This window comes from Melanotaenia boesemani, chromosome 1, assembly GCF_017639745.1.
Source record: "Melanotaenia boesemani isolate fMelBoe1 chromosome 1, fMelBoe1.pri, whole genome shotgun sequence".
Classification (NCBI taxonomy): Eukaryota; Metazoa; Chordata; class Actinopteri; order Atheriniformes; family Melanotaeniidae; genus Melanotaenia; species Melanotaenia boesemani.
In genome coordinates, this window is record NC_055682.1 from 31,266,394 (window position 1) to 31,291,284 (window position 24,891).

A 24,891-nucleotide genomic window follows, 5' to 3' on the forward strand; every position below is an offset into this window, starting at 1 on the left:
AATTGAAGATATTTTTACAAATTTATTAAAGAACTAAAAGTTAAATATGACATGGTTAAGTATTCAGACTCTTTGCTGTGACACATGAATATTTAACTCAGATGCTCTAAATTTCTTCTGATCATTCTTGAGATGATTCTTTACCTTTTTTTGAAGTCCAGCTGTGTTTAATTAAATTGATTGGACTTTATTAGGAAAGGCACATATCTGTGTATATAAGACCTACCAGCTTCCAGTGCATGTCAGAGCAAATGAGAATTAGTGTTTTCCCCAGGTTCACAGCCTGGAGGAGGCGGGCTTTATAGCAGAGTAGGGTGTTCACGATACTACAATTTCAAACTTGAAACCAATACTAAGGATGGTGTTCAATACTCAATACTATTTTCAATACTATAGCGGGGGGGGGGGGGGACTTTTTTTTGTTTAACTTAAGCCACAACACCACAAAAATAACAACTTAATCCAAACAAAACAACAAAGATATATTAGTAAATATAAGAAAAGACATTAATGTAAAATAAATGCATTATTTTAAAGCTCTATTTGTTGATCCAGACCCGTCCGTCCCAGTTTATTTGATTATGTTTCAGATGTCCACGATACAATTCTAAAACCATTACTGATGCATAATGACTGGACTGCTATTACTTCCCAAGTTAAAGTATATATTTCATATTATTTTACCAAACTGGGACCTCAATATGACGAGGAAGAACCGCAGCCACAGCAGCCTGGCACCTCCTTCTCATGGTCACCAGCTTGATCACACACTGCTGTGGGATGGCATCCTGTTCTTCAAACAGCATTTGTCACGAGTCAGACAATGTGGTTGTGTTGTTGATCACTCTGGCATGAACAGCACACCCAAGCTGATCCCACAAGTATTTATGGGGTTGTTCCCAAGCCTGCACGCAGGTCATACCATCCTCTACAATCCCAAATTCTGGAGGTCTGGAGAAGATTTTGAGAAGTTTTTTATGGGTGCCACCCACATACTCAACTTTGGTGCTAATCATACAAATTCTTTTGTTGTTGCTGGACTTCTACTGCGTCCATCCAGGTGGTCCAGGGTGCCCCTGCTGTAGAAAGAAAAGAGATTTAAAATGTAGTTTGCTTAGTTGTCGACGATCTTATTGTGCAGATTTCCAAGGGTATCAACTTAGGACATTTAAATTGTGCTTCCTTTTCAGTCATTTTTAAGAGGAAATTTTTATTTTTCTTAAATCACTATCCTAATGTATCTGAATCTGGATTTGACTGAGCTAAATATGGGTGCAAATTAAACTTTGCCCTAAAGGCAAAGAAGAAACTGGTTTTGGAGATTTATGGAACAAGATGGGGTCATTTGTAAGACTCCCTCCGTCTATACTCGAACTCAGAGTGTTTTTGCCAGCCTGATATCAATCCCAACGTTTGGCACTGCTGGAGTTTCCATTAGAACTGATACCAGCAACTGTGTTTGCAAATTAGTGCAGGAAACTGGAAAACATATTTATATCAACAAACTGCAAAGCCTGGTTACCTTGATCTGTTCTGTAAAGTGATGATAATGATCCCGATTTTTTTTTATTGATTTCTTTTATTTTCACCACTAAATATACTTGTTCTGTCCACTGTAGATCTGAGTAGCTGCAGCACAAATTCAGGAGCATTACTTTAAATTTTAGTTTATTTGTAAAAATAAACTAACAAAAATGTATTTATTTATTTATTTTTTTAGAGAAAGAACATAAAGTGAAGTAAGGGGTTTAATGAAGAGAAAAATAGATAAACAAGCTTTAGATTGTTCAATTAATGAGATGAATATGGTGACAAGATAATTCAGTTGTTTCCTCTTTTAAGATATATTGTAATTTCTTTTATTATTTATTCCTAAAGTACGATTTAACCTTTATTTAACAAAAGCTCCCTATACAGGGGACAGCATGTGATATGTGCAGTACAGAAGATCTTTGCACACACAAGGTAGCACCAGTCCTAATTTGTAGCATACCAAAATGATGGGGAGAATCTCAGCTAAAAGGGTCTACTAAGCATTAGCATCCAAATGAAACACAGTTCATCAGCTGTAACACAACTCAGAAATTCCTACGACTGTAGATTCAGCTAGTTAAGCTGTGCACGTTCCAGTGATCGGCGTAACACTGCAGCAGAGCAACAGTTCTTCCATCTTCACTGAGAGAATTTGGAAAACTCTCATAATTCTGTCCGATTTTTAGCTGGTTGACGTGTTCTGCCGATGATTGCCACTCTGTCCGCTGGAAATAGGATCACCTGTGTGTGTGTGTGCACGTGTCTTTGTGCATGTGCATGGACACAAAGAGCAGCTATGATGTGCCGTCATGTAAATCAGATAAATATCATGAGATTGTTTACTTTTTTTATGCAGGTACAAACTGTAAATTTGTTCTAGAGGAAATGTGACTTTAAATGACCATGTCGGATTTGTTTAGAAGTACGCACATGTGTGGTGACATCACATCCTGTTGTTGAACGTGGCGGCACCCGCGGACTTAGCGTTAGCTGCTAATGTGAGGGGTAATACACAGCAAAATACTTTACAGGTGAATGTAAGCCACACTGGTGAATGAAAACATGTGAATTTGGCATTATCACAGGCAAACAGTTGTGTATATATGCTACGATCTCGCCAAGCCTCGGTAGGTCACGTGAGAGTAGGGTGACATCACCAGGAAAGAGCATGTATAAAGAAATTGATCTCCAAGTTTTATGAATCGATATTGGATTCAATAAATTTGAATCCATTCAAATGGATTTTTTTAAACCTAGCTCTAGTTTCTGGTGAATATACTCTGACACAGTAACATAAAAGTTGATTCTTACATGTCTCAGCTTTCTTTTGAGACCACGATTATACAGCCCTTGTAGTGAAGAAATACCCCATTTATTTTGTGTATGTCACTTCAGACCGGAGGCAGAAAAAATATCCCTCGCATTAAAGATGTTAAATGCCACAGCCTAACAGATTATTGTTGAATATTGATTTTAGTTAAAGCGATTAAAACATCACTGTCACCTTTAAAAGAGACAGACTATTTTTTCACAGACACAGGTGACACAGTTTCCTGAGTTCTTTATGAAATATCTGTAATCAAAATAACAGACACTGACACTTCTTTTTTCCCCTTCCCTACAATAAACAGCTATATTTAAGAGGATTGTTATAGGGGTGTGGAGTCAACGATGACTCAGCTAAGCCCCTCACTTTTTGAGATCTATGCTACTTTATAAACCTTGGTGTAATTTATTATAGTATGAGAGAGCATACGGTAAATGGACTGAGAGCTGAGAACATACTCAAGAATGATAGAAAAGATACTTGACTGTAGGGCTGGGTGATATGGCCTATAACTAATATCCTGATATTTTTTGGCTTTATCCCAATATACAATATACAATAAGCCTGTAGGATTTAAGTCAATTCTGCACAATTTAACTTGATTGTGATTTTTCATTTCAACAAACTTTTTATTCTGAACCAGGGACCTGCTCTCATGAACCTAATAAAAACCTGTGTTTCCCCAACCACTTAATTAATCACTTCAATCAGCCACTTTTTATTTATATAACACATTTAACAACAAAAAGTTTCCAAAGTGCTGCACACAAAATCAATGTACCACAATAAATTAAATAAAATCAGGTCACAAAAAATAAACAAATAACTAAAATAAAATAAAATAAAATAAAATAAAGGACACAGAGGACCACACAACTCTCGCAGTTTGAAAAGCCAAGGAATAAAAGTGTGTCTTAAGACGCACATATTAGGGGGGCATCCCAACCCCACAACATCAACCCCTGCCAGCCCTAGAAGATCAAGCTTTTTTTATTTTCTATAATTATTCAATTAATATCCTTAAATATTTTTTCATTCAATTATTTTATATTCAAATATCTTTTTATTTTTTTTTACCAGATTACAAGGTCCCTTCTTCTCTAGAACAGGTTTATATTCTGTCCTTTAATTATAAAAACTAAACAGCCTGATCTTTTTTATCTTATTCTCATGTTGACATGTAATTACGTTGTGTCATGTCTCTACAAGCTGCGTGCACACACAGGTGAGCTACATTCCCATCAGCAGACAGAGTGCATGTTGGAAATTGACGTATCAACCACCTGTAAATCAGACAGAAATATCTGCTTTAATAACATCTGCTCTTATTTAATAATAAGAGCAGCTGCAGGAGTTTTCCTGCTCTGGTGTTCTAAAAACTTCATGTCCATCAGAAGAGAAACACTCACAGCTGAACAATCTGTCTCTTCACCATTGTCGTCATTTCTGAGGCGTATTACTGCTAAAAAGGATGTCTCACATTTAGCTTCTAACTCAACACTCGTAAACCAGCTAAATAGCTACCTGCATACTCCTTGTCTCCATGCTTTTTCCAATCTCTCCTGAAATAGAGCGCTACAAAGAATGCTGCTGTGATAGTTTATACTCGATGTTCACGATATAGCCACTTCATATAGCTTACGTAAAACATCTCTGGATACATCAAGTATACTTAATGTATTGCCCACCCCTACTTACGTGTCTTTTGTCTGTAGTTGGACCATAGAAAGCTGGTAGCCTACTGATCCCTCTTTTAGATAATCTTATTGTGAATCCTGTGTTGAACTGGCCCAAGAACGTAGTGACTGCTGGTGAGTTAATAACCCTACTGAGAAAAGGTCTTGGTATTCCTCTGTCATGTATTGATGCCATAAACGCTAGCTCCTCATTGATCTATTTTTCTTTTATTTTGTTGGTTTTTAGCAGCTGATGTTAAGAACTGCTGCTTATTTGGCTACTGTATTTATAATGTGTGGAGTTGCCAGTGCTGCACTGAAGGTTCACACAGTGACAAATAAGTAATGGGAATTCCTTATTTTTAACTGGTAAAATATGAATGAATACCAGATATAAGTCTTGTTTCCTTGTCAGAATAACACTCACCAGCCAGTTTATTAGGTACACTTGTTAAATTGCTAACACAAATCGCTAAGCAGCCATTCACATGGCAGCAAAGTTCAAACTGAGCACCAGAGTGAAGATGAAAAGGGATTTAAGTGACTTTGAATGTGTCATAGTTGTTGGTGCCCAGCCCTGTTAAGGACTGCTGATCTGTCCAGGGTGTTCCCTGCCTCTCAACTGCTAAATGCTGGGTTAGGCTCCAGCTTCCCCGCAACCCTAAATGGACGAAGCAGTATAAATGATGGACGGATAGATGGATCTATCTATCTACTGGGATTTTCACACACAACCATGTGAAAATATCCAGTGAGGCAGTTGCCTGGACCAAAATGCTTTGTTGATGTCAGAGGTTAGAGGAGAATGAGCAGACTGATTGGAGATGACAGTAAGGTATCAGTAACTTAAATGACCTCTGGTTAAAACCAAGGTACGGAGAGTAACATCTCTGAACACGTCCAACCTTGAAGCAGATTGGCTACAGCAGCAGAAGACCACACCAGGGGCCGCTCCTGTCAGCTAAGAACAGGAAACTGAGGCTGTAATTCACATAGGCTCTCCAATAATGGACAATAAAGGAAAGAAAAATGTCTGGTTTTTAGCTGCAACATTTTAGATAGTTGGGTCAGAATTTGGCATAAACAACATGAAAGCGTGGATCAAACCTACCTTATATCTGCAGTTCAAGATGGCGATGGTGAAGTATTGATGTGGGGGATATTTTTTTGCCACATTTAGTGCGACTTTGTACCAACTGAGCATCACATACCTGAGTCTTGTTGCATCTCTACCCCTTTTTTACCACAGTGTACCATCTTCTGATGGCTACTTCCATAATGCACCATTTCACAAAGCTTAAATAATCTCCAACTGATTTCTTGAACATGAGAATGAGTTCACTGTACTCTAATGTAGGGCTAACTCCAATATTGATTCTAAAATTGGAGATCGATTTTTTAAATCTTCCCATTTCTGGTAACATGACCCTAGTCTCACGAGATTTACCGAGGCTCAGCGAGATCTTAGGATATATACACACAACTGGTTTCCTGTGTTTCCTCAGTCCAAAATCAGCTTCTCTTGCCGAGACAATGTCAAGTTCAGATGTTTTCATTCACCAGTGTGGATTACAGTCGCCTATAAAATCTTTTGCGTATTACCGCTCACATTAGCAACCAACACTAGGACCGCAGCGCTCAAATTAGCAGCTAATGCTAAATCTAAATTCCCTTAGGCAGCTGAAGATGGAAGCACCAGTGGGGAGCAGATGGAGTATTTCTCCTGCTCCAGTGTTACGCCGATAGCGTCATGATCATCATGGCAACGTGCACAGCTGAACAAGCTGAATCTACAGTCACTGAAGGAATTTCTGAATCATATTACAGTTGTATTCAGTCGTAGGATTAAATGGATCCAGTATCTTTGTAGGTTTTTATTAATATCAACACGTTATCTGAGATCTGAACTTTAAGAATATTTAGAATGACTCCATTAAATGAAACGGTTTTATCAGGACATTTAAAAAGTTTTAACTCTTCTGTCCTGTGGGTTTTTTTTTTATTAATTTATATATTTCTTTTTTTTTCTTTCTTTTTTTTTTTTTTTCATCAGAGCATCTCTGGCTCTGAATCTGGGGAAACACTGTATTGGTATGGTACCTCAGAAATAAATGTAGATGTGTCAGATCAGATTATTGCAGTAATCTGATTACTCTCAGATAACTGACTTTGATCCATCTATCCATCTTCTGCCGCTTATCCGGGGTCGGTCGCGGGGGCAGCTGCCTAAGTAGGGAAACCCAGACTGCCGCCCCCCACAGCCACATTCACCATCTCATCCAGGGGGATCCCGAGGCGTTCCCAGGCCAGCCGCGAGATGTAGTCCGTCCAGCATGTCCTTGGTCTCCCCCGGGGCCTCTTTCCGGTGGGACTGACTTTGATTGTCAAGTAAATGCACTGTTTTTATAAAAAAAAAAAAAAAAAAGTTAACTGAGAAAATCTTTAATATTCAAGAAAAGTAGGTGGTGTTACTTAATTAGCTGTAAATGAATCAATATCGAATTGAATCGGGTTTAATCAAAATTAGCTGTTATGAATCATATCGAATCAATTCAGGAAATTAGTGATGATACCCAGCCCTACTTTAATGTCCTCCATGTTTAGCCAACAAATCTGCAGCAAATGTGTGATGTTATCGTGCCAATATGGAGCAAGATCTCTAAAGAAACGTTTCGAACACCTTCTTAAATCTATGTCATGAAGAATTAAGGCAAGAGTTAAGTAGAGTGACCTAACTTGACCCTGCACATCTGAACAGCTCACTGAATGTCACAGTTTGAGTTTTTGACTTAGTAGTTACTTCAGAAAACCAAATATATTCTTTAAAGCACTGATTTATTTAATTATTTCTTATAATACGTGTCCCTACTAAGGCTGAACGATTAATAGTTTTTAAATTGAAATTGCACTTTTAAGATGCTGCAATTAGCAAATCGCAAAGATCGCACTTGATTTAAGTGTTAACGGAGCCTGATTCAGGTTTCAAACCTGCAACGTCTACAGTTTTACAAATCCACTCACTTTAGATGTATTTCTGACGTGACCTGATGAAGTGAATGAAGATGATTTTCCTGAGTGGAGTCGCTCTAAATTTTCCCTAAATCTTAGATCTCAGATAACTAGTTGGCGTCTGTAAAACCTACAAAGAACACTGGATTCATTTTAAGCCGTAATACGATTCAGAAATTCCTACAGTGACGGTAGATTCAGCTTGTTCACCTTCGTGTCTCTTATGGACATGAAGTTCTCATCATCTTCACCTCCCTGGGAGAGTTTTAAAAACCAGGATTTCTGTCAGATTTTCAGGTGGATGAAGCCACATGTTGTCCGATATGTATTCTCTGCTGGAAATGGCACAACTGCATGTGCATGCAAGTGTGTGTGTGTGTGTGTGGCATCAGGGTGAAACTCTGCTGTGTGCATTGGAAGAAAAATGACGCACTGTGGTGTAAATAAAATAATTAACATCAGACTGTTTAGTTTTTTTCTACAAGGACAAAGTAGAAACCTGTTCTAGAGGAAATTAAACCAACAGGCTTCAGTGTTTTGGCCACAGGTTGCATCTTACATTTCTTAAGTAAAGCAGTTCATACCTAAACTTTGTGTCCTTGTTAGAATATAGAGCAGTTCATATAGAAAATATATTTCTGCATGAACGCTGAACAATAATATCTTGTTTTCTAGTCCTCTTTGTTTAGAAATCTCTCTTAACAAAATCTGTAACAAAACACACAGTTACTGTGTCATTACTGCCACCTGTCACCTCCTCACCCTGTCACAACGAGCCATTGTTACTTCATAGTGTATTTGCACTGATGACTGCAAAGACAAAGGTTGATTGGTGAACCTGTTTAAATTTCTTGAGAGGAATGTTTGGTGATTACACAGTTTAAGTTAATTAGTGGATTGGTTTATAGTGTGTGTATGTGCATTTGTGGTACCAGAAGCCAGGAATCTTTCATGCTATGCTCACCTGCAAAGACGAGGTAGATTTGATTAGTTTGGCTAAACAAGTAAACAGTGCACTGATTATTTTAAGTAAAGTGTTAAGTAAAGATAATGAAAAGCTTATTTAATATTTGTACTTCCCTCTGGCTTTCTTTGGTGTGTGGACAAAAGATGTCCCCAGGTGTTCATGCGCTATTTATTGGTTCTGGGGGAAGGAACTCAAGATTGGAAATAGGGGAGTTTGTGGGGAAGAATTTTCTATAGCTGGTTAATCATTGGTTGGGGGATCTCCTACTCCGATTCTACCCTGATGCAACACATCTGACTCAAATCACAGGTTCATTAACAGGCTTGTGCAGAGGTGTATTGTAGTAGGACACATCTAACACCTTGAAGACAGTAGCTCACGAGGACCGGAGGCAGAGACCCCTGGGTTATTTTTTATGATTTTTGGGTAGTTTGGGTTTATATAAATATATGTATAGTCTCTGGGAAACTTTTAATGTGAATATTTTCATTATTTCTTTGTATATAGTAGGACTACAATGATTAGTTGACATTGTCAACAATAAAAATAAAAATAGTCGACAATAAATTTAACCATCAACATTGTTGGCAAAACAAAAAAAAAACAAACCTACAGAGTGAGACATCACCATCTTCTTTCCTATCTCTGCTGGGCGATGCACATGTGCAGTAAAGTCCGCCAGGGGAAAAATATGGCAGCAGACCAGCGAACAATGTTAAACTTACAAAATAGATTAAGTACATGTGAGATTTGACTAAAAATGTGAAAGGTGACTAGTCGACTATCAGAATAGTCATTAGTTGAAGTCATTCTGGTTGGTTAGTGTATCACTTCCCGTCGTTTTGCCTCTTATGTACTTTTCTTCGTGATACTTGCCTCTGAGACTGTGTACTGAAGCTGACACAAACGTATCCCATTCTTGATGCTGACAGCGCTTCAGATGCCTTAAAATTTGTTATTAGTTCTAACTTCAGGTTTTGGTGCAGACAGACATTAGATTCCTTTGTTAAACATGGGTGGGTAAGGGAATTTATGTACAACTGTGCTGTTGATCTGCTAAAGAACTGGTATGTTTGTGGCTGTGCTTTTCAAAACTAGTTTGAAAACTCAGGCTTTTTTAAAAATCAACCTAGTGGTTTGTGCCGTTAGCCTTGTTTCAGTTTTCTAACTAAACATTATTCCTTTTTTTTTTTTTTTTTTTTTTTGAGGTACGCAGCATAACAGTAGTGAGAATCAGATAAATTTCCATTGACTGGGTTGAAGCCAATAAATTAGGCTGCTTAGTTTTACCAGAGGGGGGTTGCTTGTGATTGGCTACATTGCTTGTAGTTGTAATTCAGCATAAGAAGCAGTTGTCCTTACTGTAAAGAAACTTCAGAGGGAAAACAAACAAACACACAAAACTTGCAATGGACATCCACACAGCAAAAATGGAGAGATCTCATCTTCAGGGGTTACTTTAATTTTTCTGATATATCCAGTAAAACAACAGTTGATCGTGTGAGGTTATTGTTTTCCAGCTCAGATGGGAAACAGCTGCTGAGTCACATCATTTTAACCTTTTCCAATTCAGATGTGATTTACAAAGTTGTATCTGTTCCCACTGATACACATTCAGTGTTTTCCAAAAGTTTTCTCTTTGTGAATCAATGGTTTGATGCAAAGGCAGAACCAGTCTCATACTGCAAAGCGATTTCTGAACATTTGCCATGAAGCAGCTCACTTTTTTGTGGAGTCAGGTGTTTCCCACATGATGTCACATCAGGCTCAATCCTTTTGTCCTGCTGCGGTAAATATGCCCCCACTATTCACTATTGTTTGCACATGGATGTGCGGCCTGCTAGCTTTGTTGCATTAATGAATGAATCTGTAGTCTTTTTTTCCCCCTGCTGTTGTATTTCAGTGTACTTTTCATCATACCAAAGGCTTTAAATGTAAGTATGTCAGAGGTTGTGCTGAATAGAATAGAAAAGAGATGGACATGAAGCCCGATGGACACTGATAGATAATAATGGCCTGGGCTGCTGCAGCCACTAGAGGCCCCCCGGCAGTGACACTGAGCAGGTGCCTCCTCGCCTCCTTTGCCTGTCTGCATCACTGGTTTAGATTTATTATCCGACTGGCTGCTTTCCTGTCGCTACCCAACCTTGGCCTATGAGTTGTGTCACCAGTAAACAACTTAAGCTATGTGTGCAGGCTGAGAAGAAGGGTGGGAATTTGTGTGACATAGTGCTTCCTGAACCAAGCATTATGTAAGTCCTAGCCCACCAGCAGACCAGATTAGCCAGGCAATACCATAATCAGTCCAGAAACCTGACACCAAACATCCCCCCACCACTATCATGCAGCACACACATACACCAACACAAATGCAAGAACATCTTGCACAGTTGCAGCCCTGAGAAACCTGCTGCTTCTCTAACCACATGGTGATAGGCTTTCTTATTCACACGTTTTTCTCTGATCACCTCCCCCAACATCCATACGCATCTCTCTCTCTCTCTCTCTCTCTCTCTCTCTCTCTCTCTCTCTCTCTCTCTCTCTCTCTCTCTCTCTCTCTCTCTCTCTCTCTCTCTCTCTCTCTCTTTGTGTGTGTGTGTGTCTCTTGCTCTCAGAAGCGCTCTGTCTGTTTCATCCGGCCTGATCGTCCTGTCCTTTGGAGGCCAGCCAGATAAGGGTGGGGGCGGGGGACAGCTAAGGGTCAGAGGTAAACAGGAAGTCAGGAGGTCTTTGCTGTGGGCGGAAGGGGAGGGCTCAGTGGAGAGGGAGGAGGAGAAGGTGTGGGAGGAGGGGGAGCAGAGAGGGAGGAGGGAGTCGTACTTGGACTCTGTGTGTCAGGAGCATGTGGGAACGCTGCCAGCTTCAACTGCACAGTAGGTCTGAATTTAAAGTATGCTTCTTTTTTCTGCTTTTCTTTCTTTCTGCTCTCTTTGCTGGTTTCTCTAAAGGATTAAATAGCTTTGAATTTTTTTGGGGGGGAGGTTAGGAGTTGGTGGTTGTTTGCCCTGTGGTCAAATGTGGATGGTTTTTGCGTTGATGTGTGTGTATGTGACTGGAATGCAAGACTTTGCTTGTGACGTGAGGCAACCTCCTTAAACTCGTGTTAACCTTTCACTGGCAGAGAGGGAAGTTCATATACCCCAGCGCCTCTGAGTTGGAGAAACTCAGCTTGAAGAAGACTGCAAAACCACTTGTAAATGAGCTCAGCGTGGCGTGCAACTAGCAAACTTTGAAATGATATGAATGTGTAATGACTCCTTTGTCCTTGTGTTTACACCTGACAAAGTGGGTGAAGAGTTTTTATGAAAGCGAAGGATTGTCTGAGAAAAGTCTTTGATCAAACCTGGAAATACCAAGAGAACCTGGTTTAAGTTGGTGGAAGTGTGTCAGGTTGAACTTGGTGGAGTGCATCTGTCTCTCTGTTCCAGATCATGGTTTTCTGCACCAGAGTTTGACTTTGACTGAAGTAAATGTGCAGTACATTGACCACAAAAGCAGCTGAACAGCTTATTGGTTACTGATTTGTAACTTCAGCAAACAGGTTTGTGTCAGTTTGTAGTCATTAGCTTGTTGCCATGGCTACATCTGTTGCATGTGGAAGCTTTACTGTAAACGGCATTACGTTGTTTTTATTGTAAGGTCAATTTAAAAGGTTAAGTTCTTTAACAAATACAGATATGTTTACTTATTCAGCTGTCATTACTTACCGTGTAATGCATCAATACCAACACAGTGGTTTTGAATAAAATCTTTATTTTCCAAGGCGGTTGAAGTATGTGTCTCCATTATTGAAAGCATTGCGGTAAATTGTTTAAATTGACTTAACTACATCCAAAGTAGTTATTTTCTTTTTATGTTTTTATAATTATTATATTTTGCCCAACAACTTTTTGGAGATTATTATGAAATCATGGCTTTGCTCTCTAATTTAATATTTTTCTTAGTGTGAATGAAGTCGCACATCATCTCTCCCATGTAAACATTATTGTAGTAGTATGAGCATTAACAACCTATAGATTTTTTTAAGTTATCTTTACTCATTTTTTAACTACAGATAAGAGTCTAAGGTTAATCTATGCTTGTTGGGAAACTCTAAAATATTAATGCATATCAACACATCCTGCCTGTAAAGCATCCAGAACTGCATAGTGTGAAAAACAGAAGTTTGAGTTTTCATTTGGAACTAGTTTATGTAGATAAGACTATAAAAGACTACAAAACATGCTGCATTTACTTTATATATAAACTTGATTTATAAAAACATCTATTTGCTCTTGGCGCCTTGTAATGTGCAGCACCATACTGCTTGTTCCCATGTCCGACGCGCTCATCTGCTTTGTTGGTTTTAGAAAAACACTTTTGAGGGGTAGAAATATGTGTGACTCGACTAAAAAACATTTAGGGCAAGGTCAATCAAAAATGTAGGACAGAAAAACGATGTTTTCTGTCAACAACTGACTTGTTATTTTCTGACCACTTTAACAATCTTATGTTTAGAATGTGAATAAATTTAAGCATTATAAGGTTTAAAGGTGGAGATGCTTTAAACAAATAGGCATGAATGTTCTGTCCAAATTTCAGCTTATGTTCAACGTTCATGCAGAAATATATTTTCTATATGAGATGGAGGATTATCACATGACATCAAAATATGAACTGCTCTATATTCTAACAAGGACACACAGTTTAGGTATGAACTGCTTTACTTACAAACTATAAGATGCAACCTGTGGCCAAAACACTGAAGCCTGAAGGTTTAATTTCCTCTAGAACAGGTTTCTACTTTGTCCTTGTAGAAAAAACTAAACAGTCTGATGTTAATTATCTTATTTACACCACAGTGCATCATTTCTCTCTAGATGATCTCTGTACTGCGCACAGCAGTTTCACTGTGACGCCACACAGAGACACATGCGTGCGCATGCAGGTGCGCACACTCCAGCAGAGCATGCATGTCAGACAATATGTGGCTTCAACCACCTGAAAATCTGACAGAAATCCTGGTTTTTAAAAATCTCCCAGGGAGGTGAAGAAGGAAACACTTATGCTGAGAACTTAGTGTCTATCAGAGAGACCCAGCTGAGCAAGAATCTACCGTCATTGTATTACCATGTTATCTGAGATCTGGACTGTTTTCTGTCCTCTGTGTTTTGTCTCAGTGTTTTATTTATGAAAAATTAGCCTGTGATGAGGTTTGAAGATGTAACTTTGCAATTTTCTGAGCAAACAACTTAAATTGTGATTTTGATTTAAAAACATTTAATTGTTCCGTCCCACACAGCAGAACCGGGGCATCCTCCCTGTGTGTGGTGTTGATACAGTCAGGATTAAACAAGAAAAGTGATCAAACTTCATTCCAGCAACAGCTGGCTAAACAGCAGTACCTGATTTTATATGGCTAAATTTTAAAATTCCAACATGAAGGGACAAAGTTACCCTCACACCAACACAAATATTTTTTGTCGTAAGGGGCATACTATTAGCAGTAGTATGCTTGTGGGGTGCACAGTACTCTTGAGTTTTCAGAACCTCAAGTGTCTGCAGAATCAGAGACTGTCGGAAATGATGACGCTGTCATGTACGGTCTTATCGTGATTAGTCAGTTGCTGCACATCCATCTCTGATTCAGCTCGCCTCTGTCACATGACTCTATTCCAGAGGAAAACAAAGACATAGTCTGGGATTGCCAGTGGTTAATTCAACATGGATAATGAATTACAGGCATATCAGGGCCTGTTCTCTATGCTAGCAGTTCAGTTCAGTTTTGTGTTGTGACTTGTCTTGATGTACATTATTTCAGTGACTTGTGTCACTTCCCATGTGGGTCAGTTATCTGTGAAAGATCATTTGACTTACACTACTAGGAGTGTTAAGAAGCATGCCATAGAGATTATTTCAGAAAAACTAACATATCTACAAAGATTTTCATTTTCTTTTTTTAAATAAAACATTGGTTTGTAATTTATATTTTCTAAAAAATATCTTCAGAAAGGAGAGTCACTACCAAAAAAAAAACACTGACTGTTAAAGTTTATTAAAATACATTATGTTGTCCAAACATTTGTCCAAACCTGAAATATTTGTGACATTTGGTTGTAAGTTTAAAACACAGATCTACCTGTCATCTTTTTCATCCCTGTACTATATTGTCATTATGATAAGCTAATTACATCTTAGGTTGTTTTCCAGGAAAAGAAGTTCTCCTGTGTTCTGTATATTTAAGGTTTACTACATTCCCTGATCTTCCTTTTTTTTTTATACATGGACTTTGGACATGGAGCGTTTTGAGCCAACTTTTCAAACCATAAATCCTCACACTCTTGAGTTTTTTCCCCCTTATTGTACCTGATGTGCTCTCTTAAAGCTCAGTGGATTCTTGTCATACTAGTAGACTATTCTAAACTGTGTTACTTAGGCTTTTATTAGACTACGTTCACAGTGCAGCTCACTTTCGATTGTTCACAATATTTACTGTGTTGTCTTTTTTTTTTTTGTAAATGAAAATGACAACAAAACATATATACAAAACACCATCACTTTAATATATGATTGAATTAAGAAAAGTAATCCAATGAAGGGAGTGACGGGGCTGTATTTACAATGTGTTAATGTGCGGGTCGAGTCCTGTTTTATATCCTACATCGGGGGATATCCACGTGTCGTGTTTGAAAACCATCCTAACGGGTTCAGGCGGGTGCGGGTTAGTAAAAATGGACCCATGCAGGACTCTGTGCAGACAAACTCGGCTGCATTGTCTGTACATGCCTCTGTACAGAAGTAAGAGCCACTGCTCCACAAAAGGCCATTGTTAACATTTGTACTCTCCTTTTTCTCAGCCTCCTTCTTTCATTCATCAATTGGGTCTAATTTTATCAGTTCAGAGTGGGCAAGTACTTCCAAATTGATAAACAGACACGTGAAGCATCCATTATAACATAAATACGATGCACTCCGTAACGTGTTATCATCTCCGCATGTGTGTAACTTCATGGCAACATACCGTTCACGTTTCAGCGTGGTGAAGGCCACGTTAGAATGATAATGTGAACGACCACACAAAAAAAATTGGATTTCATTAAAAAAATCGGATTTGTGCATGAAGACCTGCAGTGTGAATGTGGCCTTAGGGGTGGGCATTGTAAGTGATTTTTGAAGTTGACAAGATCGGCCAAATAAAATTGATTACTCTGCCAAACGTGACGCCATCAAAATGCAATGAAAAAAATATTCCCATAGGCAAAGTGTAAGATGTGTGTGAAATGCTGTTTGCGTAATGCGCTCCACACGTCATTCTTGTTTTGTTTTGTAACATTCTGCGGGCTCTGCTGGCCTTGTACAGGAGGTAGATGAGGAAGTGGGTTAGGGAGACACTGGGATCGAACCTGGGCAGGCTGTGGCCTCTCGCTCTGTGGGGGGCCTGCTTTACGCCAGGTAAATTAAACACCATGCTCACATGAATGTCTACTACAACAAAAGCAGTTATTTTTAGTCATTTTTCCACCTGGTCTTTTTGCTCCTGAAGTGCCACATTTGTTTGATGGTTTAGTGACTGTGCTGCTGTGCACTGTTGCTTCCACTATCAGTGAAATCACCACCAGAAACAGCTGTTAAACTTTCCTGCTTCTGCCTCCAAACCGAGGTCAGGAGGAGAGGTTATTCCTCCCGGGCTGAGGCTGCACCTAGCTTTGTAGATAACTCAGTTCACTTTACAAAGCAGGGTAAAGCAGACACGGGACTTGTAACCAGAAGAGCTGTGGCATTTTATTGCGAAGCTTGTAGCAAAAATGGGACATTCACAGATAAACAGGCAGTTTCTTAAAGCTGTTTCCGCTCAGACCTGCGCTCCAGTCCTCAAGGGCTGCAATCCAACAGGTTTTTAGGTGTCTACCTGCTCCATCACACCTGATATAAATTCAGTGGTTCTTCTCAACATGCGATATATATATTATATATGTATGCACCAAATCAGGTAAACATTTGAAGGCACTGTTGAAGGTTTTACTATAATATTAGTAGTGTTTTAGTTAATGCTAAATTTTAGAAACTCCTCTCTTAAAAAAAAATTATTAAGTCAGCAACACAAACAGATCAGCCTAAAGACTAGAGATAAAAATAGCCTTTACAAAAGTTTAAAGCTATTTCATTACCAACATTTAATAAATTATAACCAGATTTGTGTTTTATATTGCAGTGTGAATTGTCAGTTAATGGAACTTTTTTATTTTCATGTTTTGTCTGGGAACATTCTGATTTAGTTTTACAGCTCAACACTTCTGGATTTCCTGCTTTTTTATGATGGTTTGCTTGCACTTGGATTGAACATGCAGAGCTGTAAGCATCCCCAAAATCAAACTTCACTCTTTTTTTCAGATATCAAATAAACATCACGGTATTCTTGGCACATAAATCACTTTTAAGGACATGTATTGTCTTTATTTTAAAAGAGAAATGAGATATGCTGGGTGACAACCTCCATTTTTAACAGAAATTTGCTGGACAGCTGTTATGCAGACAAGTAGGTGGAAATCAAAACTAAGAGAAAAAAAATCTTGCTTCATCAAATCCTAAAGGCTGCAGGTTGACTAAGCAGTGAAGTTGCACTTGTCTTGCTTGTGCAGAGATATACATTATTGCCTCTGTGTGTTCTTCTACATGCAGGCATTGGCCCTGTTCTCCCCTTGCACTTCTTCAATAATGAAGGAGTTGTGAAGGTCTGGCAGTAAGCCCCACACTGATTTCCCTTCCACCTCATCTTCCCTCCCCTCTTTCCATCCTTCTGCCTCAGTCTCTGTCTGGCTCTCTTGTGCATCCTAAGGGACCTCCTCTCAGCTCCACTCTTCAGTTTGCACCAATGTTTCCATTAATGAATGGCATCATCTGGCTTGCTTGTTTTGCAGAGCTCAGCTTCACTTGACTGCCTAGTGTCTGACCTGCTGTGCCATCTCTGATTCAGGGAGCAGCACATCATTACTCTGAAGAACCACTATTTAAAAATAATAATAATAAAAAAAAAGCCTTGAAGAACACATTTCCTTGTTTGGCTTTGCAGGCAACATGCAGAGTACATAAAACCCATAGGCTGTTCAACATGCAAAAGCTGCCCTCTGGGGAAGGAGAATCGAAGCTGCTCATCTTTATCTTGACTCCATGTTATCCAGGAAGGAGATTTATTTGGAGATTTTTTGGTAACAAGATAGTAAGGTCTTTCATTGAGATGATCAAATTATCCTCCTTGTGATGACCATGTCTTCTAACACATGGATGTTTTAATTATTAAATAAAAAAAATATTCAGGAAGTAAGACATTTCTTTCTTTTTATGTTATTAATGCAGCTGCCTTTGGTTCTACCCTCAAATCAGATGAATCTAATCACATCACTAAACTGTTTGGTTTTATAATCTGTTTGTTCATCTGACCACTGGTGTTTTCTGCAAAGCCGTTGATGAGTACAGAGTTTGTGTCTGCATCAGAAGCAATGCTTAATTAGAAATAGATTCTGTGTTTTTATTAAACATCAAATTTCCTTTCAGGATCCGTTTTTCTGAAGGTCTTTGCAGCATTACTGTGTGAGAATCTGACACACCACCACTGAGGTTTTTGTTAAGCAGAGAACATACGAGAAACGTGTGTTTACGTTTTGATTTACTGGTTTTTTTTAAAGGAAATGATCCACTTTATCATTGCTGTTACTTAAATTCTAGTATTTGACTCTTAATTGTAAGAGGTGTTCCTGTGTGGTTGGATGGCGTCTTGCTTTCGCAGTGAGTTATGCTCACTAGTGCATGCACACACTGCTAGCCCTTAAAATATCATCTTAAATCTTGCTGAGCGGCTGCCCTCTGAGCTGACACTTGAAGATGCAAGAAGGGCAGATGCCCTAGTTAGAATCATTGCCTGCTCTTCTCAGTTGCTGAGCCTGATTGACACTGAGCCAGGCCTTGGCTATTCTCTATATAGTGTTTTGTGTCTGCCTGTGTGTGGTCTTTGTTCAATATGAGCTCCTCGATAAAATGAGATTCAAATCCATCACTGGACTAGAACGAGGTTTTAGAGGCTGCCGTTTACACTGCTGATATGTTTTAACGTCCTCTTTGGGCTGCATTATTTCAGACAGGATGATAACAGACAGGATGTGTAGGTTCTACCTATTTTTGCTATTTCTTTAGAGACTGAAAACAAGTTATCACATTTGGGAAACTGTCATGTTATTGTGAGCTATTTTCACGCCCTTATTCCTTTTAGGAAAGACTTGCATATAATTTTATTGATAAAAACATCCTACTTTTTTCTGGGGACTCAGACATGTGAATGTGATGGGAGACATAACTTCTCTTTACCCTGCATTTTCTGCACTGCCTTCTCACAGTCACCCCCTAGTGTTCACTTCTCTCCTTTCCAGAAGAGTGGAACAAGGATGCCATACCTGGACCACATCACATGGATCTCTCTGAACTTACAAGCTCCTCTTTTTATTGCCAACAGAGATATATGTGTGTGTTGAACTTAATTTTAAAAAGGAACAAGTCAGTTATCCTTTATAAGGCTTTTGCATAATAGCAAGCTTATAGGCTAGCTTTCTGAAAGCCTGATGGATCAGGGTTGCTTGGTGGTGCAGCAGGGTTTTATGGGTAAAGAGCATCCTTGCCTAAGCTGAACCAGTTAGTTAGCTTTATTCTGTGCAATAATTGTGATTGGCTCAGAATTAAACCTAGTTTAAAGCTTGCTGAATGTGGAAGACAGTGAAAGTGTTTGCGTTGAAAGAAAGAAGGAAACAGGCGTTTGTCTTTTACACACCAGTAGTTGGTAATTATTTGGTTTATTGAGTCATCACACACAATGCAATAGGTGTAAAGAATTTTTACAAATTAACTAACCCAAATATAGTCGCCATCAATGATAACAAGTAAAGGACAGGCCAAATTTCCACAAACAAACAAACAAAAAAAAAAACAATATATACAGACACATTTAAAAATATATACCTCAGTTACTATTTAAAGTTGTGTAAGTGAGCATCAAATAGTTTGTAAAGCATTATTATATTATATGACCTAAACATCAACCAGACAACAGAAAACCAGAAATACGTTTTCTATCTTATGGTGAGTTAGTCATTAAGAGGAGTTGTTATAGCTGCTAAAACACTGTTCAGAAACACTAAGACTTTCATGAACAGCTGGAAAGCGTTACTGAGAAAGTGGATGAGGTCCGATCTTCACCCTCCTCAACCTCCCCGGACCTGACATTTACTGTGCACTGTTTGTCTCGTGAGCTTGTTACCATCCTGTCACAGTGCACAAAGCCAGACTGCAGTAGTAATGCTCGTTTATACTTCCATTGGCCTCCCTAGCTAGCATGTTCAGCCTAGCAGCTCTTGACCCTAAATAAAAGATCACAGTGTTTCCCACAGACCAGTTAGCAATCTGTGGTTCAGTCATCTGCTGAGACAATTTTAAAGCTACAAGAAGCATTTGAAATTATTCAGCTTAATCTTAATTCTTTAAAGTAAGTTCTTTAAGAGAGAACTAAGAACTAATCTCTTTCCACCTCACCAACCAATTTCCATGCTGATATCTGTCATAAAACCATCAGATGTAATTACTGAAGTTAAACAATCAATATTTATTAAGAAACTTTGATAAAACTGTTGATAAAAAACACATTTTTCTTTTTATCACTCAAGTGTAAGTCAATGTGCAGCAGTGATAAGTCCTACAGCAGCATCACCCAAAGTAAAACACCTGCTGATAAAATATACATCATTGTCTGTTCTTTTTTATTACATTAGATGACCACTTTAGTTGTAATGATTGTAATGATCAGCTTTTATTTTATTTTTTTTTATATTTTATAAAATCTAAACCTTAAAAAAAATGTCATTTGTGCCAGCCTTCTCCTGGTCAGTGCCCCTGCCTAACCCCCCATTAATACTTTTGCATGTACATAGATGAAGTATAAATCCTTTCTACCACCTGTGTCAACTACTTTTTTTTAAGAAGGGACCTGCCAAAAACAATAAATCGGGGTAAATATGTGTCTGTGTAACCCATGAACCGCTAGTTTCCCCTTATCTGCTGAACAATAAACTCAACAAGAGAGACGGTACTAGCGACAGAAAAACCGATCAGCTGATTACGGACAGCCGGTCACTGAATACAGGACAGTGAGGGGAGGAGCCGCAGACGCAGAAAGGACCACAGATTGGCCACGTTTATGAAAAACTTCAGTAAAAGTCTTTTAAAACACGTGGGAAAAATGCAGGTGTTGAACCCTCTTACCAGGAAAATATGTGGGTGTTAAAACACCGTCATCCTCCACAGGTGTGACGCCCATGGCTTGTTCCATCGGTGCTCTTTTTATACTCAAATCCATCCACAGACCCAGCTGGCCGATCTTCCTTCTCAATGTCCTGCCGTCATAACAGAGAAATGACAGACGTGTTGGGCTTGCCATGCCACGCACACGTTAAATGCGTTAAAAATGTTAACGCAATAAAATTATTTAGCGCCTTATTTTTGACGGGCTTATTTCAAAATCGTGTTTTTGGTGTTTTTTTTTTATGTGGGGGGGGGGGGGGGGGTCAGTAATGCATGGCATTGCATTTAATTGCTTGTGGAAGCATTGCTATGTATTGTCTCCCTTGATTAATCAACACTGCTGCTGCCTCACACTCCAGTGTGGCCTCTAGCCATGTGCCTAATTAGCAGTTTTTTTCCCCTGCACAAAAACACCTAAGCAGTGCAATCTACTCATCAGTAGGTATGACATTTGCTGATGTTTGACGAGGCATCTGTGGTGTCTTTAATTCTGTGAGAAACCCCAAAGGCCAAGTCTGTTCTTGGTAAATAGAACTGAGAAACTCAAGTGTGGAAAAAAAAAGGCATGGGTTAAATCAAGGTTGGTGGTGATGAGTGATAAGGGTTTGTTTATGTGGCTTGTTTTATGTAATCTGTAACAGGGTTGTAGAAGAGAACAGCTTTTTTGTTTAACAGAAACATGACAATGTGTGTTTGCATTTCATAAAAATGCCTTTGAGATCATTAATTCAAGTAAAAAAAAAAAAGAAAGAAAGAAAAACTTAATACATCTGAATGTCTTGCTTTGTTTAAATTTCCTCTTTAAGTGTGACATACCTCCAGAAATCAGTTCTTTAGAGGATGATCTTTATCTATTTGAGGACTTTTGAACCTCTTTTCACATAGAAATGCTTGAAAACTCTTTAGATTTACAGCTCAAACAGCATAAACATCAGCATAATTCACTGTTGCAAGCAGGAATATCTAAATTCAGTTGTTTTTTAACATTGAATTGTTGGACTTTAAAGCTTAAATTTACAGTGAACAGACCAAACGTGTACAGGGGATCAGACGCTGTGCCATTTAGTTTGCCATGGATCATGCTCTCATCAAGACCGGGTAACATCAAATTGCAATTGGGTAACACTGAAGCAGCATTGGCGGGTGCTAGCCATCTTGACTGCCTCATTCAAAGCATTGCTTATTCTCACAACTCATTTCCCTAATGGTGAGTTAGTTGAGACACTCTGTGGTACAGGGAAAAAAAACGAGAGAGCAGTGCCTCATTATCACAGACTGTTTGATGAGGAAGTAATGGAGCGTTCAGAGACGGACACCTGTGCCTCTGCAGCCACCCTACCTCTCTGCATATGCACTCACTCTTTTTCTTTTTTTTTTCCCAGCCTGCTTCCTTTCACTGCACTGTTTCTCCTCTCCCCTCCCCTTCCTCTGCTCCCCTCCCCTCCCCTCCCTTTCCTCTCCCCTCCCTCAACTGTCCTAAAAGGAAACCACTCCCCCTTACACAGAGCTGCCAGGCTTGTTTACATATTAACTGTCTAGTTGCCAGGGAGCTGTGGCTTCATGCCATTTGACCGTTAAAGATGGTGTTTATTTTGGATGTTAGTATTCTTTTTCTCTCTCTCTTTTTTTTTTTTTATAAAATCAGTAACCACTGCATATGGTAACTATCTAAGGACTTCTGCTCAATTGGTTTCTTTCTGTAGCTTGTTTTTCTAGCTTTTGGGGGAGAAACCAGCATGTGTCAATGAATTGCTTGCACCTGTGGCAGATGAGACATTTTAAAAGGGACTATTGGGGGACCTGGTGCCTTTTTATTGCTTCAAACCCATCACACTGTGCATGTGTGAGCTGTCGAATCATCCCCCAGTACTGTACCCTGGTGGGCATTATCTGACAAAGGACGTTTTACTGGAAGAGCAGTCTGCCACTCTGCTCCCAGCAAGCATGCAGTCTGCTTCAAAGTCCAAACTCCAAGGCCTGGCTTGGCAGGTTGATCCGATGCCTGCTGCTGCAACTGCTGCTCACTCTTGGAAAGAACAGCCATTGCTTTGCACACCAGGCAGCCATCTCTAGCTCTGTAGGAGACATAAAGTGGCAAGATGTAAAACACAAAGCATAGAGAGGTTACTGAGTGGGGCTCCAGTAGCGTTTTCATACCCCACCTGAATACTGGCAAAGGGGTTTTGAATAAGGCAGTCCATACACCATTCTAGTTGCCACTGGCACATTAGTTTATTTGAGGTACCTTCACAAGTGGCAATGTAAAGCCATATTGTTTTGTAAATCGCACATACTCACCCACAAATTTCACACCATATTTGAATAAACTCACAAGTGCTGCATTGAGACTGGGCCTTGGATTTAAACCATGTTGGTGTAGACTACAAAAGATGATTATATGGAGTATGCATAGTCTATAGCGGGTTTCAGACTGGTTGCTTGTAAAATTATTCAACCCTATTGTGTAGGATTCCCCATACAGTGGGGGACAATGATTAGCTGTCAAAACTGTAGGTGATGTTGTAATGTAGTCAGACCAAACTAGTTAGGAGATAATTATGAGGTGCTTGTAAAATTGTGAACATCTATTAAAAAGTGCAATAATTTTGCATATTAGTTTTTGGAAGTGTATGAGATCTGTCAACAGGGTGGCACTTTTGGGACATGATGTCAAAACTAAACCCTTTTATGGGCTGAGCTAGACTGCTGACAAATATCTGTGTTCAGGGTGTTTGGGTGAGAAAGGTGACTTTTAGCTGATTTTGCATGGTTAATAGAAACTCTGTGTGTGCGTCTGTTGGGGTTATCTGTCAGTAACTCAGGCCTGACCCAGTAGTGCTGAGCACTGTACCTGGCTTCAGGCCAGCTGTGTGTGTCAGAATTATTCCCTATGACATGTGCCAGCCAGTGCACATGGCCTCCACATCGTGGTGTCAGGAGTTCCCTGAAAAGCCTTCTCCTGCTCCAAGTTTTTCTCTGGCTCACAGCAAGAGCTGCATGTCTTGGACACATACCAGCTTTCACTCTTGGATTTTTTTTTCCTCCCTCAGACTCATGTCAAGGCAATCAAACCTTGACCTGATAAAAGGGCTTGAGTTAATCAGTGTAGACAGTGGCTTCAGAGTCTTGGCATATTCTGCTTTTTTTGTTGTTGTTGTTGTTGTTGTTGTTTTTTATTCTGTTTGTGTGTCAGTGTGTTTTTAGGATTTGTGAACTTATGTATATCTGTACACAAATAATTCTTTTGTGGATAAATCAGGACATTGCAGGCAGTCACTAACAGGAAGGCGCAAAAAGCTATGATTCTGACAATCTGTGGCGTGGGAGAAATCCAGTACTTTGGGGGTTAAGTTGTGAAAGTTAATGTAATAACTGCTAGCACCATCTGCTGGCCTACTTCCTTACAAAGAGAGAGAGAGTGGGTGAGCGAGAGAGCGAGAGAAAAACGAGTCTGGGTTTTAACGACATCTCTAATATTCATGCTGATGCATTTTGCTGCTTTGTGCTTTCATTTTCCACCGCTCCGCACTGCCAGAGTCTCGAGCTCGCCACACACGCCCCGGCCAGGCAGAGCAGAGGGCAACGAGGGAGGACCAGGAAAGAGATAAGTGGAGGAGGGATAAAGGAGGAAAAAAACAATCCACCAAACAAGCGAGAAGGACAACACAAAGCCTTTTTTACTGGGTAACAAGAGGAGTAACCTACCTTATCCTGGCGGGTGAAGAAGACGAGGGAAGGCACAAAAAGAGGGACGGCAGAATCAGAAAGAGCAGGAAAGGAGAAGAAATTAAAAGAGGACTGAGAGCGAACACGAGAGGCAGGCGGAAAGAGGAATCAATGAGGGGGGAGGAGAGCGAGGAGTTAGGGTAAGGCAACTCTGACACACGCACAGAGAGAGAGTGAGGTTGAAGCCGGACGACAAGCGAAGCGGCACACAGCAGCGGAATGACAGCTTCCTGGACTGCCACGCACCTCCTCTACCGCCAACAGCGCTGCTCCCTCATCACCCTGTGAAGAGACAAACGAGGTGGGGAAGAGAGAAAGAGAGAGCGCGAGCTCCC

At 39.6% G+C, this 24,891-nt stretch overlaps 1 protein-coding gene and 1 long non-coding RNA gene across 5 annotated transcripts in view; one reads left to right on the plus strand and one right to left on the minus strand.

Annotated features, from left to right (window-relative positions):
- The window catches only part of chd9 (chromodomain helicase DNA binding protein 9), a 78,079-nt gene that overhangs the window by 10,434 nt on the left and 42,754 nt on the right, over positions 1–24,891 (plus strand). The window lies entirely within an intron of this gene.
- Positions 22,387–24,890, minus strand: LOC121631881. The gene is made up of 2 exons (XR_006008834.1): positions 24,536–24,890; positions 22,387–22,905 (listed from the first exon to the last, which is right to left on the minus strand). It is a non-coding gene; the product is annotated as an uncharacterized LOC121631881 (long non-coding RNA).